At 37.8% G+C, this 15,568-nt stretch overlaps 1 protein-coding gene across 2 annotated transcripts in view; it reads left to right on the top strand.

Moving 5' to 3' along the window:
- The window catches only part of THSD4 (thrombospondin type 1 domain containing 4), a 351,408-nt gene that overhangs the window by 38,274 nt on the left and 297,566 nt on the right, over nt 1-15,568 (top strand). The gene's annotated exons all lie outside the window — the stretch shown is intronic.

Here is a 15,568-nt window from a genome sequence, read left to right as displayed (position 1 = left end):
TGTTGATCAATCAGTGTGGTTCATTTTTTTTTTAACCAGAAACCATTAATTAACTAGTTGTTAGTAGCTCAGTACAAGGGTATAATGCGATGGATTAGATATTCACCTGATGGGCTCTTAATATTCTGTCAGTCTGCTGTGCATGTTTCTCCTGTCCTCTGTGTAAAGAGCAGGAACTGAAAATAGTCCAAATTTGTCTGAGTTTAGTGCTCTTTGTGGAACTGCCATTGCAGTCTTACCAGCTTGATCTATCAAGCTGTAGTTTGCCAATTTGGGCTTCTTTATCATGTGAAGTAAGTAATAATCTACTGGTTGATGTGATTTCTACCTATTCAGTATCTTCAGGGGTTTAAAATGAAACTTGATACTGCTGAAATTCATTAGACAGCTGTAATTCTTGATGCTTTCTTTACCATTGCCTCTCTCCCAGGGAGTCTAGTGGGACAATGGAGTTAAGTAGACTAGGAGGAAAGAATGCCTTTCAAGGAGAAAAGTGCTGTAAAATGAGAATTTTTAGCAGTTAGAGGTCAGCTGGTGTGGGTTATCATATAGAGGCCTTCAGAGTGAGGGTAAGTAGGAAACACAGATTATTTGTCATAATTGTGCCCTGGACATAGTTTGTGAGGCTTTATTTAGGAGCAGGGGTAGTGCCTGGTCTTGCTGATGGTGACTCTAATCTGAAACAGCTCCACTGGAATTGAAGGAGCAACTTCTAATTCCTGACTCTAATTCTCAGAAGCACTTGGAGGTGTTGCATGGTGCAAGATTTCCGTCATTTCCCACTTCATACAACAGATTAATTTAGAGTTCCAGCAGAATTGATTGCAGAAAATTAATTGGTTTGTTGATAGGCAGCAATGAGTTTTATGATAGCAGTATAAAACTTCTGCTTTTGCTGTAGAATGAACTGATGAGTAGCTACTAGGCAAACATGTGTTACGTGAAGCCGGAAAGCAAAACAGAAATGAACAGTATCCAAAACAGAAATGAACAGTATCATCTTGAAGGCAGGTTGGCTTGAGCGTGTGATTCAGTACAGACAATGACAGCAGAAAAGTTGGTTTTCCACACAGTAGTCTCAGTTCTCTGTGATGTGACATCAGGTGTGTGATATTCAGACCATTCACAGTGACAGCTGTACTGAAAACAGAGGTGAACTAGTGCTGGTCAGACACTTAGTAGTGATACTTACTTTGTTTTGATTTTTTTTTTTTTTTTTGTTACTTTAAAACTCAGGTTTATTATCTACAGTTAAGTGCAGTCAGTGCAGAAACTTCTGGGCTTTGAGTTGTTCTGTTAGAGAGAATTAAAGTTTGATGATTAAGCACTTAAAAACCCAGGAAACTCCAAAGTCAACCATGCATAAGCAATTTTAACTGTGTCCCCTGTAGTGCTGTATTGTCATAACAGCCTTCAGTTTTAGAAGGTGGTTATTTTTTTGCAAGCAGGGAAAAAGTAAGAGCAGAAAACTTGCTGTATCAGACCAACTTCTTAAATAATTTGGACCTTGATAGTATCATTTCTACCACTCTAGATAGGCAAAGCATTTTTGTAGCTTTTAATTGTGAAACATTTCCAGTGGTCATAGTGCTGGCTGGAGAATGCATTCTATGAAAAGTCTTGTTCTCTTAACTGAACAATATCTGTGCCTACTTATTAGATCTTTTGTTTTCAGAAAGCATCTTAACCTGATGTAGGTGCAGTTTGGAGGATGAACGAGGTTATTGTAAAGCTAATTCAGTTATGAATATATGTGGTTTAAATATGTGATCAGTGGACATGACCAAATTGGTTAAGTAAAAGTGGATTATTGTGTGTTTTGCACTTAAATAACTTCTTTTACGTTCAGGATAGTACATTACACTAGAAAATTCTGCTTATGTATATTTGATTTTTAGGGAGAATGCATGGTCTAGTAGTTCATTTAGAAGATTAATTTGGGAGGTGTTAAGCAGATATAAATAAAAAAGACTGATGAACAGAGTGATCTGATTTGCACTGAATTTGACCTCATATCTTACTCTGTATAAAGGGACCATAGCTGAAACCATGTGCTTTGGTGTTGCCTGACTATTTGTTTTGTTTTGTTCTTTGTGTTAGTTGACAATAACTGATATAAATTCTGTAATTTAAAACAACTTTGTTATCTCCTCCTGGAGTGTTCTGTCTCACCTTTTCTTCTCTTGGGTACTTGTGAGTGTCATGTCACACATCAAATTTGTGTAGCTTCTCCCTGTGGGGTTATAACATTCCCAGAGATGGGGAATGTCATAATTTTGCTTACAGTTAAACAATCAGCACTTGTCAACACCATCTACAGACATCCATTACATATTTTTAAAATGGTAGTACCAAGCGTTAAATGTGGGGCTTCTTGGCAGGAATTATTCTTGCACTAGAAATAGTATAATGTTTATATGATCTCAATATGATCCTTGTGAGAGAAAGTAGCCTTATCTGTTGGTTAGGTGATATATATGTGCAAGCTGCTGGAATGTGGGCTTCTCTTTTCAACACAACCATTGACCTGCTGTGTGCTGCTGATCAAGTCTTACTGACATCTTGCTCCATTTCCTTTATCTCTGAACAAGGTATGATAATTGCAGGATATTGGCCAGCTGTTAAATTTCCTGAAGATAATTTGCATGCAAAGTGCTTTATGCTTTAAGAAAAAAAAAAGGGGGGGTTGGGGCACTGTAATAAAAATATCTATTGTGTATGAACACAAACAAATTATGTAGTATGTGCCTCATAGTTTTATTACCTTCAAATCATAGCTTAGGGACTTGCTTGTTGGCTATTTCACATCAGTCCTGTGCTGCTGCTACTTGGCATCCCACTTCAGTATTTATTTTGGTCCTGGTTTTGGAATTTCCCTTCACAGGAAGATTCCATACTCCTTATATGGAAAAAATTATTTTAAAAAATTACTTTTTTTCCATTGGTTTGGTAGATTCTTTTCTCATTAAGTGCAAGAGCCACTATCTCTTTCTTTAAAGCTCTGATCTAAGGGCCAGTAAAGTCAAGGAAAAGGTTATCAGTAACTTCAGTGGCTTTCGGATCAAGGCATTCCCATGTGTTGTGCTCTTGTCATTGGAAAGAATGGCCACTGGTTTCAGCTATGAAATCTTAGTGGCATTTTAAACCATCATTTCAGTATTTCTTTAAAGTGGATCTGTCGATACGCTTGCATTCACCTGTAAGGAACTGCTCCTGTATATCTCCTGGATTTACAAGCAGGCAGTGCTCTTTATTTCTCCAGTGCGAGCGGTGCTGTGTCTGACCTGTGGTAAAAGTTCATTCTCTGCTGGTAGAATGACTTTACGGAACATGTGAATGCAACTGTTTTCAGGCACTGGCTCATATTCCTCGTTTGCATTAATCAGTTGGTATCAAACATGAAAATTTTCAAGTGTTGATATGACTGCAGTCTTGGAGTTTAGCCCTGCCTAAAGTGTGGAGCCCTCCTTTCCTCAAACATTTTTCCATATCATCACTTCAGCACAACTGTCTGTGAAACAGAAATCAAAATGAAATTCTGTTCTACCAGGAACAGGGAATGCCCTGCAATATAAGAATTGCAAATTTTCACAAACTCAGAATCAAACTGACAGGTTATAATGTATTTATAAAAGGAGCAGGGAGGGAGGTTTTATCAGCACAGATACATTTAATGTCTTCATCTGATTTGTGGAAGGAAATGGCTAAGCTTCAGAGGTCTGGAAATAAATTTTACTGATCAGGTGGTGACATTTAGTGGAGTCACAGAAGCTCCTTTTATAGTCTGATGGCAGTTCATTAGTGTGCAGTACTACCTCCTGGGGTGTTGAGGAATCGGGAGGTAGGTCTGCCCCGAAATCATTAAATTGGTTTACAAATCCTGAAATGCTAAAATGCATGTATCGGACTTAATGTTATTGGAGCCTTTACAGTTTGAAGTCTTTCCTTTGGTGGTACAAGAGTTAGTAGCTTGTTCTTTTAATGGGAGTTATGCTTGTCATATAGTTGGTTCCTGGAACTGGGGCCTCTGAGAGACTCTCTGGGTACCAAAAAATATGTTTAAATTAGAGGACTTGGTAGATAGAATTCAACCCTTTGCAGAGGATCCACTTGTTCACAACTGTGATCCTGTATTCCCCTTCCTTTGAGACTACTATAAACTCACAAGTTATACATAGCTATTTGTGATTAAGTGTAGAGAGAAATACAGTTCTTCAGCAAGCTACCTTTTATTACTGCATTTTCGCTGATTTCACTTTACTTACTTAATTGTGCTTTTTTCCTCAACCCCAACTTCTTAAAATGTTACAGTAAATAGAAGAGTACTCAATTTTTGTTACATTCAGGGGATAACTGTTGTGACGACAGAAGTTTCAACTTTGAACTTTCTTTATCTGAGGGTTGTATTGACCTCTTGTATAGGAATGAAGTTTAGCAGAGAAACCGGGTAGTGACCAGAATCCTTCCAAATTCTTCTCTGTCAATATAGAAGCAAGGCTGATATGACACCTTGGACATTGTTTGCCCAAGAAGTGGGGCAAGGTCTGTCCTTTGTGACTGCATGGCCTAGGGAGATAAAAGAACAGGAGGAGAAGGCTGCTCAAAGTTAAATGCTTTTTTGTTGAGCCTGAGGGTACTGCTCATAAAGTTGCATAGAAGTAGTGTGGTGTCCTGCTCAGAGCCCTCTGTGAGTGACGATATCCAAGCTGGAATGGGTTTTCTCTGCTTTTGTTTTGGGAGGAGGATGGATCAAGAAGCCCTTTTTAAAGCTCTTCTTCATGAAAGCTGCTTCTTGGTGAAAAATATTTGTTGTGCCTGGTCTTGCTGGATCAGCACTTGGATATGCGTGAGCATGGAATGCTGCTCCCCAGGAGAAAAAAGTCACTTAGATACTTGAATACCCTATGACTAAAATCTGTAATCCTAAATCAAGCGGATTCCCCTGATACTCCATTTGGATTAGCTGAGAGAAATACGTGGAAGGACAAACCTATCTCTAAATGGCAAATTCGGTGCAACTGTTGACAATAATCTGAGAATAAACATTGACTTGGAAAGTTTTCAGACGTCTGGGATTTTTTTTCCATGATAAAGGTGATTGCTGTAGTCCTGTCTTGGTAACATCAGGCTGCTATTAGTTGGTGGTATATTATACTTGTATTTTTGTTTGGTTATTTTTATCAAAAACATGTAGTTTCTACGAAAGTAAAAAGAAATTATTTTGCTTATCAGATTGGCAAAGAGAAGCAAGGGCCTGTCCAATCCCACTCTGCATAATTACAATAAAATGACATCCCATGACACAAGCTGCCTAAAAGGATGATAAATTATATGGAATGGATGCAATTACTTAATTTGGCAGCAAGGAGAGCTCTGTCTCATTTTCCTGTAGTTCCATGGAGCTACATTCACTGGGGAAGTGTGTGTGGAACAGGGCAAACCTCCTTGCAGATCTTCAGGGTGTGTGTGTGTGTGTAATTCAAGCATGTAGAACAGCGTAAGAATAAGGATTTAAAAGAATAGAATGTGTTAACCATTAACTGTTAGTATTGTTCAGCATTGATGGCCCAGGAAATACGGCTCATGTATTGAAACATGGAGGTTAAGGCAGGATGTCAGTATTGATTTATTTTTTTCACAGAGATAAGCAGCCATTAAAAAATGTAATTTCCTATACTCCTTTACTTCTTCAGACATTGCTTGTACTTGTTAACACATATTGCACATCAGAAAGACTGTTTCTCTTTTCTTTCGTTCTTTTTCTTTGGTCACAGTTCAGGGATTTGCTCACATTGGCATTAAAGAGTTTGGAGTACTTTAGTTGCTTCCCATAGGAATGTTTACAATTTTGCAGGATCAGGTCCCGATTTATTACCTAAGCACTGACAATGGGGCTGTAATTAATCAGTTGTCATAAAGCTGTCCCTTCTGCCTGTATTTGTTGCTGGCCAAATTCATCAAACCAGGGCTGAATGCAGAGTGACAGTTTCTGAGCATGTTTAAAATTTAAATAATAATAATTAGTTTAAGCAAGAAAAAAATCCCTATGCAGATTTGAATTATGAGGGCAGGAAAGGACTAAAATGTCTTTGCTGCTTTCATACTGTTAGAATTGCACAGAAATTTATCTGACTTCTTCTGAACCATGCTGCATGTGATTAAATTGTGATTGTTTCTACTGCTTTGAAATTGAAGAGGAGGTGAAACTGTTTCCAAATGTATCTTGCTGGCAGTTGAGGGTTCAGAAAGGTAGGGTCTGTTGTTTCTGCTTTTTGTTTTGCTCTTTTCCTAAAGTTATGTTAGAAGGGTTTTTCAAAAATCTGGGCTTTTAAAAATTCCTGTTTAGTCAGACCATGCAGATTTTATGCTTAACCAGAAACACAGTGTCAAGCAGTGCCCAGAGTGATTACATTAGATTTGCATTCCTTGTAGCAAGTCCTCACCTAGTGAGTACTCAAGTAGAAGATTGCAAGTCACTGTAAGAAACCCCTACCTTTTTGACTTTAAGCAGTATGCCTAACAGCAGTAGTTTCCAATTAAAAAAAAAAAAAAAACAAAAAAAACAAACTTGCAAAACTTGGTCACATTTTTGTAAAGATCACCAGTGATCTTGCATGCTCTGCCTGTGGCATAGGGATTTAAAGCGCCAACTGAAGTCTACAGTCTTGGAGGAGCTACTCAGGTTTCATTGCCAGCACTTTGTAATTGGCTGTTCTTGTGTCTTGCAAATTCAGAAAGTCTCATTCACATTTTAAGTCCCCATTTTTCAGTTTGTAGACACATGGATATTTTGCCTGAAGCATTAAGTGATGTCAGGTGAATGTCAGTGCACTATAATAACCTGCCCTCAAGCACAAATAAGTTCAGGCTCTACTGCCAAGAGATCACCTTTGATTTCTTTTTACCTGACGCAATAAGGGCTCTATTCAGAATTCTTTGCTCTCGCTTTACTTAGGCAAAGTCCCAGACACTTGAATAGGTTTGCTTGAGCAAGAATGGTTACAAAAGTTCTCTAAGCATGGTATGATGATGACAGAGGTTTCAGCATTGTAGATGAGTTCGATAAACCAAATTAGATTCGTCATTTATTGTGGTCAGAAAAGAGAAGTGAAAGGTGAGAGTGGATTTTGTTGTGACTTGCATGGCTGCCAACTCTGAAACTGCTACTACTAAGTACTGTTTCTAAGCTGTATCTTGTCAACAGAGATCGTGAACAAAGATGCTTATGTGTTGTAATATTAGTTATACATAGGCAGAAAATAATACTTTAAACTGAAGTCATAATTGATTTTAGATACAGCCAGACGGCTCTAAATGCTGTCAGTGGGTTGACTTGTGTTGTAGTCACTCTTTCCCGCTCTTGATATCCTCCCAATCCAGGTATGCCATTGAACTGTGAGATGCAGGGTCCCTCAAAACTAAGTGTAATAATTTTGCCCAAACTGCTGTGTTGCAAGATGCAATTGCAAATAGGCTAGCTTATCCTGAATAAGGCAGTGTATGGCTGAGTGGGAAGGCAGGATACAGTCACCTTTTTACTATGCTGTGACTAACTGTAGTGCTGGTTTCCACTGTTTTGTCAAAAAGGGGATTTCCGTTAGCCTGCCTTTCTTTGCAAGCCCATGCAAGAGTTGTAGAGAAGTATGATATTTCTTACTTATTTTTTCTCTTCAGCCCTTGTCGCTTTTGCAGATATGAGAGTGGGTACTTGTATGTATCAGCTCCAGTGAATGACTTTGCAAGTAACTAAGTCCATTTGGTTATTTCAGTCAAATTATACAGTCAAGTCTTAGACCTACTGTCAGGCAAATCTCTCTTGAAAGTGGTAGCAGATTTACTTACAGGCTGAGAAAAACTCAAGACTAGAACCTGACTTGGAAAGGGTGACGAAGTCAAAATGGAATACAGTCTTCCTGACTCAATAGTTTAATATTTTGTTTAATGCTTTTAGCAAGGGTTGTTGGTGATTCTGTGAGGTTAGTATCTTTTATCTGTCAACCCTAAACTCATTCTTCACAGGCCACTGGACAGCATCTGCCAAATTATATATTTCCTAATAGGGAGATTTTAATCTGCGGTGAGTGAAATGTTTCAACTTTGCTGCTCAGTGATTGATAACCTGAGATTCATTGAATGTATGATTGTCTTCATGTTTTTGTATCAAGGACTGATATCTCATGTAGGAGTGTAACAGTTTATGCAGTTTACATTAAATGGACTGAAATACTAACTGTCATCTAGACCACCAGAGCACATGAGGCATAGCAGCAAGACAAGATTTATAGAATGTCTAAAATCCCTTTCAAACTGACAGGATAAGAATAAACAGCTCCCACTCCCTCCCCTTAAAGGATCTTGCAGTTCAGTTTTAAAATGCAGGAGGCTGAAGGGTTCATCACGTGGAGGTATGATAGATACAAGTGTTAGGATATTTCTGGAAGTCTAAACCGAACCAGAACTGAGTAAGGACTTCAGGAAAATTATATTCACTGGCTTCAGTCTCAAGGGTTAGAATTGAGAACATAAATTGTTTCTCAGTTTCTGAACATATGAATTTTATGTTTCTTCTGCTGTCACTAATCATACCGAATCTTCATTTCACATTCTTAAAAAGACACAATGATACTGTTGTTTGTCATACTTATTAACTAAAGCTGGGTAACTTAGCATTTTCCTTTTTATCCCCATTAACATCTGCTTCCCATAAAGAAGAGATGCACCTCTGTAAATGTACCCCTTTAAATGGTAAAGGCTTAACAGCACAGTTGGCATCCGATGCTAGTATCTTGGTTGCCTATCCAGTTTCGTAACAGTGAGCTTTTTGTAAGATGCTGTATATATCAAGCCCAGAGGATAAGGATATTCGATGTCTATGTTGTGCTGGAGCCCTCATCTGAATTTCATTGTGGATGAGAGCTAAATAGAACTCTATGAAACAGTTCTTCAGTGTTTTCTCTGAGCTGTACCTGTATTTATTTGCATGCAGAACTTAATATTTCCAAAAGATTTACAAGATGAGTTAGTGTCATTCTTGCAGTTGGATGTTAGAGATCCATTGATAGTTTATTGTTTCATGTTGGGTTTAAGTTCCCTGGTATTCTGTTCCAAAATTATGAAAGAAATACTTAATTTCATGGTGCTCTTGTGAGACCTCTCATTAGACCTATTATTCATCATTATGTAGCAACATAAAAGAAAACAATAAGTCTTCAAATTCCATTGTTGCATTTCCGTACCAGTGTGTGGGGAGCCTCACATGAGAGAGAATTTTAATGAGAAATAAGTTAGAATCTCATCATTCTTGTAGTATTATTTATAAAGAAAGTAATTTAAACATTTTATAACTAGTTCATTTCAAGATGTTTCAGGAGTGTAGACTCTGAAATCCTCAATGTGAGATGTGTAAGCTACATGGTGAGCTGTGTTTCTGTCCATGATCTAACAGTTACCTGTACTGCCTCTTGAACATAAAGCACCCAAGTCTTGCTATTAAGTATATGAAGTGTCCTTCAGAACACACCTGAGCAGTTTATTTGTTACATTTTATTCAGAAAAAGCTTGTTTAAGATTTTTCTGAATGCCATGGTATCACAGCATTATTTGCTTTGGACACGTCACTTATTTTTCAGTGGTCCTGAAAACATATCCCCACGTGGGTTTCCGAGAAGCCTCTACATCCTTGCGTCTGGCCACTAGGCACTTGAAACTCTAGATTGCTCTCATATATGGCACCTATATTTAGATGGTGTTTAGTGCCCAAATTCTTCCAAATGTTAGAGGTCACTCTATTGTTTGAATCTTTGAGCTTCTTAAAAGAAGATGGTACACCTCTGCCCCCTCTGTGCTGCAGTGCAGTACAGTGGCTTGAACTCATTATCCAGTACTTTTGTGACAACTGGGTTGCAGCAACACTGTTACCTAAGCAGTGCTAGTCACTTTAAGCGGAGCTCAATTCAGGTAGGAATTTCATGAAGGAAAATAGAAATCTCTTCCTTTTGCCAAAATAAAGAAGTTGGGTTTGCTGACTGCAGGAGAGGACTGGAGGGAACGGGACTTTCATAATCTTCAGTGTTTATTACAAAAGCCCTAATCACATTTTGGGGGCATTGGTTAGTACAGAATGTACATCAGTAGATAGTCACTCTTGTTTTTCCTTCCAGTTACAGCAGTATTGAACTGTATGTTAAAACACTTGTCCTTGAAGACTTGTGTAGAGAAGGATTTGCTAGCTTATTTTGGGATGCATGCCCCCATTATTCTCCACTAGAGAGAGTACAGGAAGCCAGTGGTCTGCAGTGCAGTGCTCCATTGAGTCACAGGTCGTTGGACTACCAAGACTTTCTTCCTTTGCTGTTGGAATGCGTGGGAGAGAGGTGCTTGTTTGGATGTGGCCTGGCATATCAATTTATGAATGTATTTTCTTTGTAAGTAGATGGGCTAATAAACTAACACTGAATTGCTTTACTTGTACCTATACTAACAAAGAGGTTTGGGTTATGTTTCATTTTGTTTTTTAATCATTCTTCTGTGTTAAATTCTCATTCAAGTCTTGAGGGAATGCCAGTCTTTCTTTAGAATGCTTAACCAAAACCAGAGAACTACATAACAGGCAGAGACGTCTCTGAAGTTCCCTGGGAATGATTTTTATCCCATTTATAGTTCTGTAGGCAAAGAATAATGTTATAGAAGCCCTTGGAGTCACTGTAGCCGAAGTGTGAAATTGAGCCTCAAGGACCTTACTGGTAATTTCAATGGATGCCTGTGTTATATTTATAGATATGTGTTCAAGTTAGTATCTGTTCCAGTGCATAGGGTTTTGCTTTAGAAAATTAAGCATCTCTGACTGTAGTGGATATGAATAACTAGGTGCAAAAGAAATATTTAGTCAGTCTTGACAAGACTGGAATTCCTCTGGTAACTTGGATGATCTGTAGTGATCTTTTCCAAGGACTCCGAAGGCTTCTATTAGAGGTTGGCTAACAAGCTTGGAAAGTGGTTTGGTTTGACTTTTGGAGTGTTCTTTTACAGATACAGCCTGATCACTTGTCTGCTCTGGAACAATGTATGAGTATTCCCAGAAAGCATTATTATTTGGAGGTATTAGTTACGCAGGGAGATGTTTCCTCCACTGATACTCCAAAGAAAATATTTTGTCTCTGAATAAGCAAGCAAAGATTTCAAGTTCCCATCACATACTCTTCTCCCTGTTGTGTTCTAACACTGGTGCCCCAAGTATGTCAGAAATCTTGTGAGCAGAACAGAAGAAACTTTGTGAAAGCAAAGTATTAACTTTGAGATTGCACGTGTATAGGTAGTACCTTGCCAGGGACACCAAATTTTTTTTTGTTGTTGTGAGAACACTGGTAGATTTAAGCATTCATCTACTCTTTATTTTCTTCCTTAGAAAACCACAGCTATGAAGTTCAGGATTTTTATATTAGAAATGTTTCAGTGTTCACAGAGCATTGCTGTCTCTCTATACCACCCTGTTAGTGTGAATCAGCTGTAATTTAGAGAATGGACATTTTCACGTCAGGTTTTGTATTTGTCCTGGAGCCATGCAGAGAGTTAGTTGTGGTAGGCTAATGATACACACATCTATTTACCAGTAAATTAAATATTTATTTTGAATGGTACCTTGTCACCAGGAATGTTTTATCTTCACCTGTGTATGCTGTTGAATCTTGCCTAATACTCAGGCCAAAAAAATTACTCTGAAGCACAGCTTCTTATATTTTGTTCTTTTTTTTTTTTTTTTTCCTACGTGGAGGATACTAATGCTTGGGCATGTATTTACAATGTTTATTAAACAGTGTGAAAGTTAATACTTATTGTAAGTAGTTTAAAAAAATGAAAAGACAGCTTGTGTTTTGCCAGACAGACCTTCTCATTAAACAGACAGCTGAAAACCAATGTTTCCTATTTGCAAAAGGAAGGTATCTTCTAACTCCACATTAATTATGTAATATACGTGGTTTTGAGTTGATGAGAGGGGTGTCTCCCAGCTGTGTTACTAAGAAATAGCTGATTATACAGCCAAAATATGCCTTGTGTTACTTTCCTCATACATGTGACTTCAATTATCTTTGCTGAAATAGTTTTCAATGACCTTTTCAAACAGGATGTGTTATAACTCCTTGAGTGAGGCTGGTGGGTCCTTGGTTTTCATGTGGTAGGTCCTCAGAGCCATCATCTACCTCTTGATGTAAAGTCCAATTAAATGCTGTTGCAAGTCTATGTTTTGAAGAAAGTCATCCTAAGATGGGTTCAAAGAAGCTTTTCTTTGATTTCAGAGAGACACCTTGTGTTCTGAAAACAGCTTTCATTAATCAAGTCATGAAAGGAAAGTAAGAAAAGCTCATTTGCTTTGACATATTTACAGGTAAAGAAATGAGTATGGCTAAAAGAGACTCTAAGAGATTTCTGGTATTCCAGAATTTTCTACGCTTGGTAGAAAATATTTAGAACAGTAACTTGCTGAAAATAAATTTATCCTCTTATTGCTCATTTTGTAGGCAAGGCTGTAGTTGTTTAATCATCGCAGAGTTCACACAAGTCCGTTTCTCTTGTCATAATGATGAAAGATTCTTCTGCATTTTGAATCGGTGCTAATGGAGATGCTGGGTATTTCCACCTTGCTTTTTAGGCTGTTCCTTTTTCTGTATCTTTCAATAAGCAGGATTGTTTTATGAAGAGGGTCTTTAACATGTTATCCCCCGCTCCCTCTTACATGTAGAGTCCCTTCTGTATCTTTAGTTTGGAAAACTCAGGTTGTGGCAAAGTTCTTTAAAAGGAGAGAAAAATTTATTCAAACATGTGGAATGTGTCTTATTAGAAGGGGTGATGGTTTCTAATATGCAGAGCTGTGATAAGTAGCACATTTCACAGTTTTCAAATGCTGAAAGCACTAGAACTTCATGCAGTTCTCTGGGCTGATTAGGTGTGGAACAGGCTCTTTCTTAATGGTCGTGTGCAATGATTTTTAGTGGATCTGTGTGAGCAAAGGGAATTTGCAGCCACACTTACATGACACAAATATAATATACTAACTGAAAATTTAGTAAGTGCGTTCAGATGGGAACAGAATTCCTCAGGTCCTTACATATTCATATAAGGTCTATCCAGTTTGTTCTGCACTAGTGATACAGAACAGCTATAGCAGGAGTTAGAATTCCTCAAATCAGTGAATGGTGACAAACTGGTATCAAGATTCCTACAGTAGCCTCTTTAAACAGAGAAGGTAAAAAAAGCAACCACCATGTGGCTTGGCTACCTTAGCTTTGTTACTTGTGTGCTGGGCTTCTTTTTATATACCTACTGATACATGAGTGCATATCTTATATCCATCCCATAAGCAGTAATACCAATTGACTTGTATAACATAGAATAATAAATACATGCTGCAACCAGTTGGTCTGACCTCTGTTTATTAGAGGTGTTTTCTAGTTTCCCTTTATTCTGTGTACAAAGGCTCTTAGAGTTCAGGGATCTTCTCAGTAAAATATAGTATCTGGCTTTGCTACTTCATAGAAAATGATGGAAAATGTAACCCTGACTTTAGACTGTCCTTAGAAAATAACACAGTTAAGTCAGGGAAAGGTCAATGACCTGATGAAGCTCCATAGGTCCCTAATTTGGAGCTTAATAACATTTTCTAAATTGGCTGCTGTAGAAGACAACATAGATTCATGAACTGAAATATGCCTTTGGGCAGTGGTTTCTTGACAAAACGTTGTTCAGTTAGAAATGAAGTTGTCCATCTACAGTGTCATCAGAAGAAATGATTCTTCTATAAATTGTAGTTACTAAGCACAGTTCTAAAAAATGCCAGGGATTTGGCCAAACTCCAGAGATAAAAATAAAGAAACAAGTCCTACTGGTCACATATGACCGCAGCTCACAATGTATAGACAAGCACTTTCTTGCTTCTCACCTTTACTTATAAGATTGATGTCACAACCCTTGTTAGATCTTAAATTATATTATATGTACTTCAACAAAGACTGAAGCAAAATTGTTTGAATTGTGGCACCCTCCAGCATAATGGTATTTTTACAAGCGGAAATTTGCATCTAGTAAATGGATATTTTGGGAAATTGTGTGTATGGTCACCGTTAGATTTCACCAACTCTGAGTTTCTCTCATAGATTTTCAGAGGACAATTAAATGTTATAGAATTGGATATCAGTTAATAAAGTTACACATGTTTCTAACTGAATTCCAAAGAAATGAGCTGAAGTTGTTCTTTGAAAAGTGGAAGGTTCGCTAAATTAGGAAATGGCTCTAGAAGTGAGACCAAAATTTCAGACTATTCCAGGATGGCCCTCAACCTCACAATTATTGTTTTACTTAGGGTCTTTGGTGCTTCTGTGTAGAAACAGAACTTTATAGAAAGGTAGGCACCTTCACCTGGATTAGTCTGTAAGGCAGGGGATAAGGTGTGGCCCTGAGGCCCCAGGGAGTGCCCCTCCACTTTGTGCAGAGGCTGTTGAGTCAGGGCTGCCTATCACGGGGCATGAGTCACCAAGCTGTTATGCAAAAGCAGATGATTCCAGAGGCTGTGCTTAAAACACAATTGGTAGTTGCACCTGTAAGAACTTAAGAAGCTTGATCCTATCTCTGTGTTTGTTGTTGTTTGTGGAGTATACTTGCTGAACTGTGGGTTGTGGTTTTTTTTTTTTTGGTTTGGTTTTTTTTTTTTTTTTTTTTTTTGGTGAGGTTTTAGGCAGAGAAATGAAAACTTCTGGATCTTGATCAAACTTAGATTGGAGACAGGCACTGAGCTTTCTTGGACTGCAGTAGTTCTGGACACACCCAGAAGGAGAACTTTAAAGTTGTCAAAGCATTTAAAGTAAACCAGGGAGGCACCTTCAGGGTTAGGTGGAGTAACTTGCAATTTTTGTTTTAATGAAAACGTTTGCTTCTTGTGAGTATCAGAACTTTTCATCAGATTTAATGCTAGATTTCTCTGTTATGCAGCTTTCGGAGACAAGTGTGTATTTTAATGTAGTTAATGAGTATTTGAAGAGATTAAAACTCTGGTGCTAGGTGTCAACAGTTGCAGTCCAAGCTGTTGGATGTATGCATGAATTATGTAGCTAGATTAACCTGGTGCACCGTTAGGTTCTTTATCAAAGTCTTGTGAACGTAGTGAATTTTGGATACAATCCAAAGGATTTACATTGAACATTGTTTAATAGGTGTTAACAACTAAACTAACAGATATACCAATGTGCAAGGCAACATATTAAAAGGTGATCTTAAAGGGTATAATATTTTTTCTTTAAGTATTTCTAGATATATTTTTTTTTCCTAAATAACACAAAAAAGAAAGCTTTGCATGTCAGTGGAAACAAGACTTCAGAATGATGCTCAAGTTTCATAGCTACTTCAAGTTGCTATTGTCTGTAGCTGGCAAGATACACGATCTAACCAGAAAGATAAATACTGAAGGAAATTTAAGTTAGCTTGCTTTATATTTAAGTCAAAAAGATAAAATAGGCTAAAAGTTTAGAGCAATTCTGAGCTTAGTTGAGTTACCATTGTATATCTGCATGAAGTATCTCAC

Source organism: Tyto alba, unplaced genomic scaffold (assembly GCF_018691265.1).
Source record: "Tyto alba isolate M040663 unplaced genomic scaffold, T.alba_DEE_v4.0 Super-Scaffold_41, whole genome shotgun sequence".
NCBI lineage: Eukaryota > Metazoa > Chordata > Aves > Strigiformes > Tytonidae > Tyto > Tyto alba.
The sequence above is the reverse complement of the archived record's forward strand: the minus strand, read 5'-3'. Positions and strand labels throughout refer to the sequence as shown.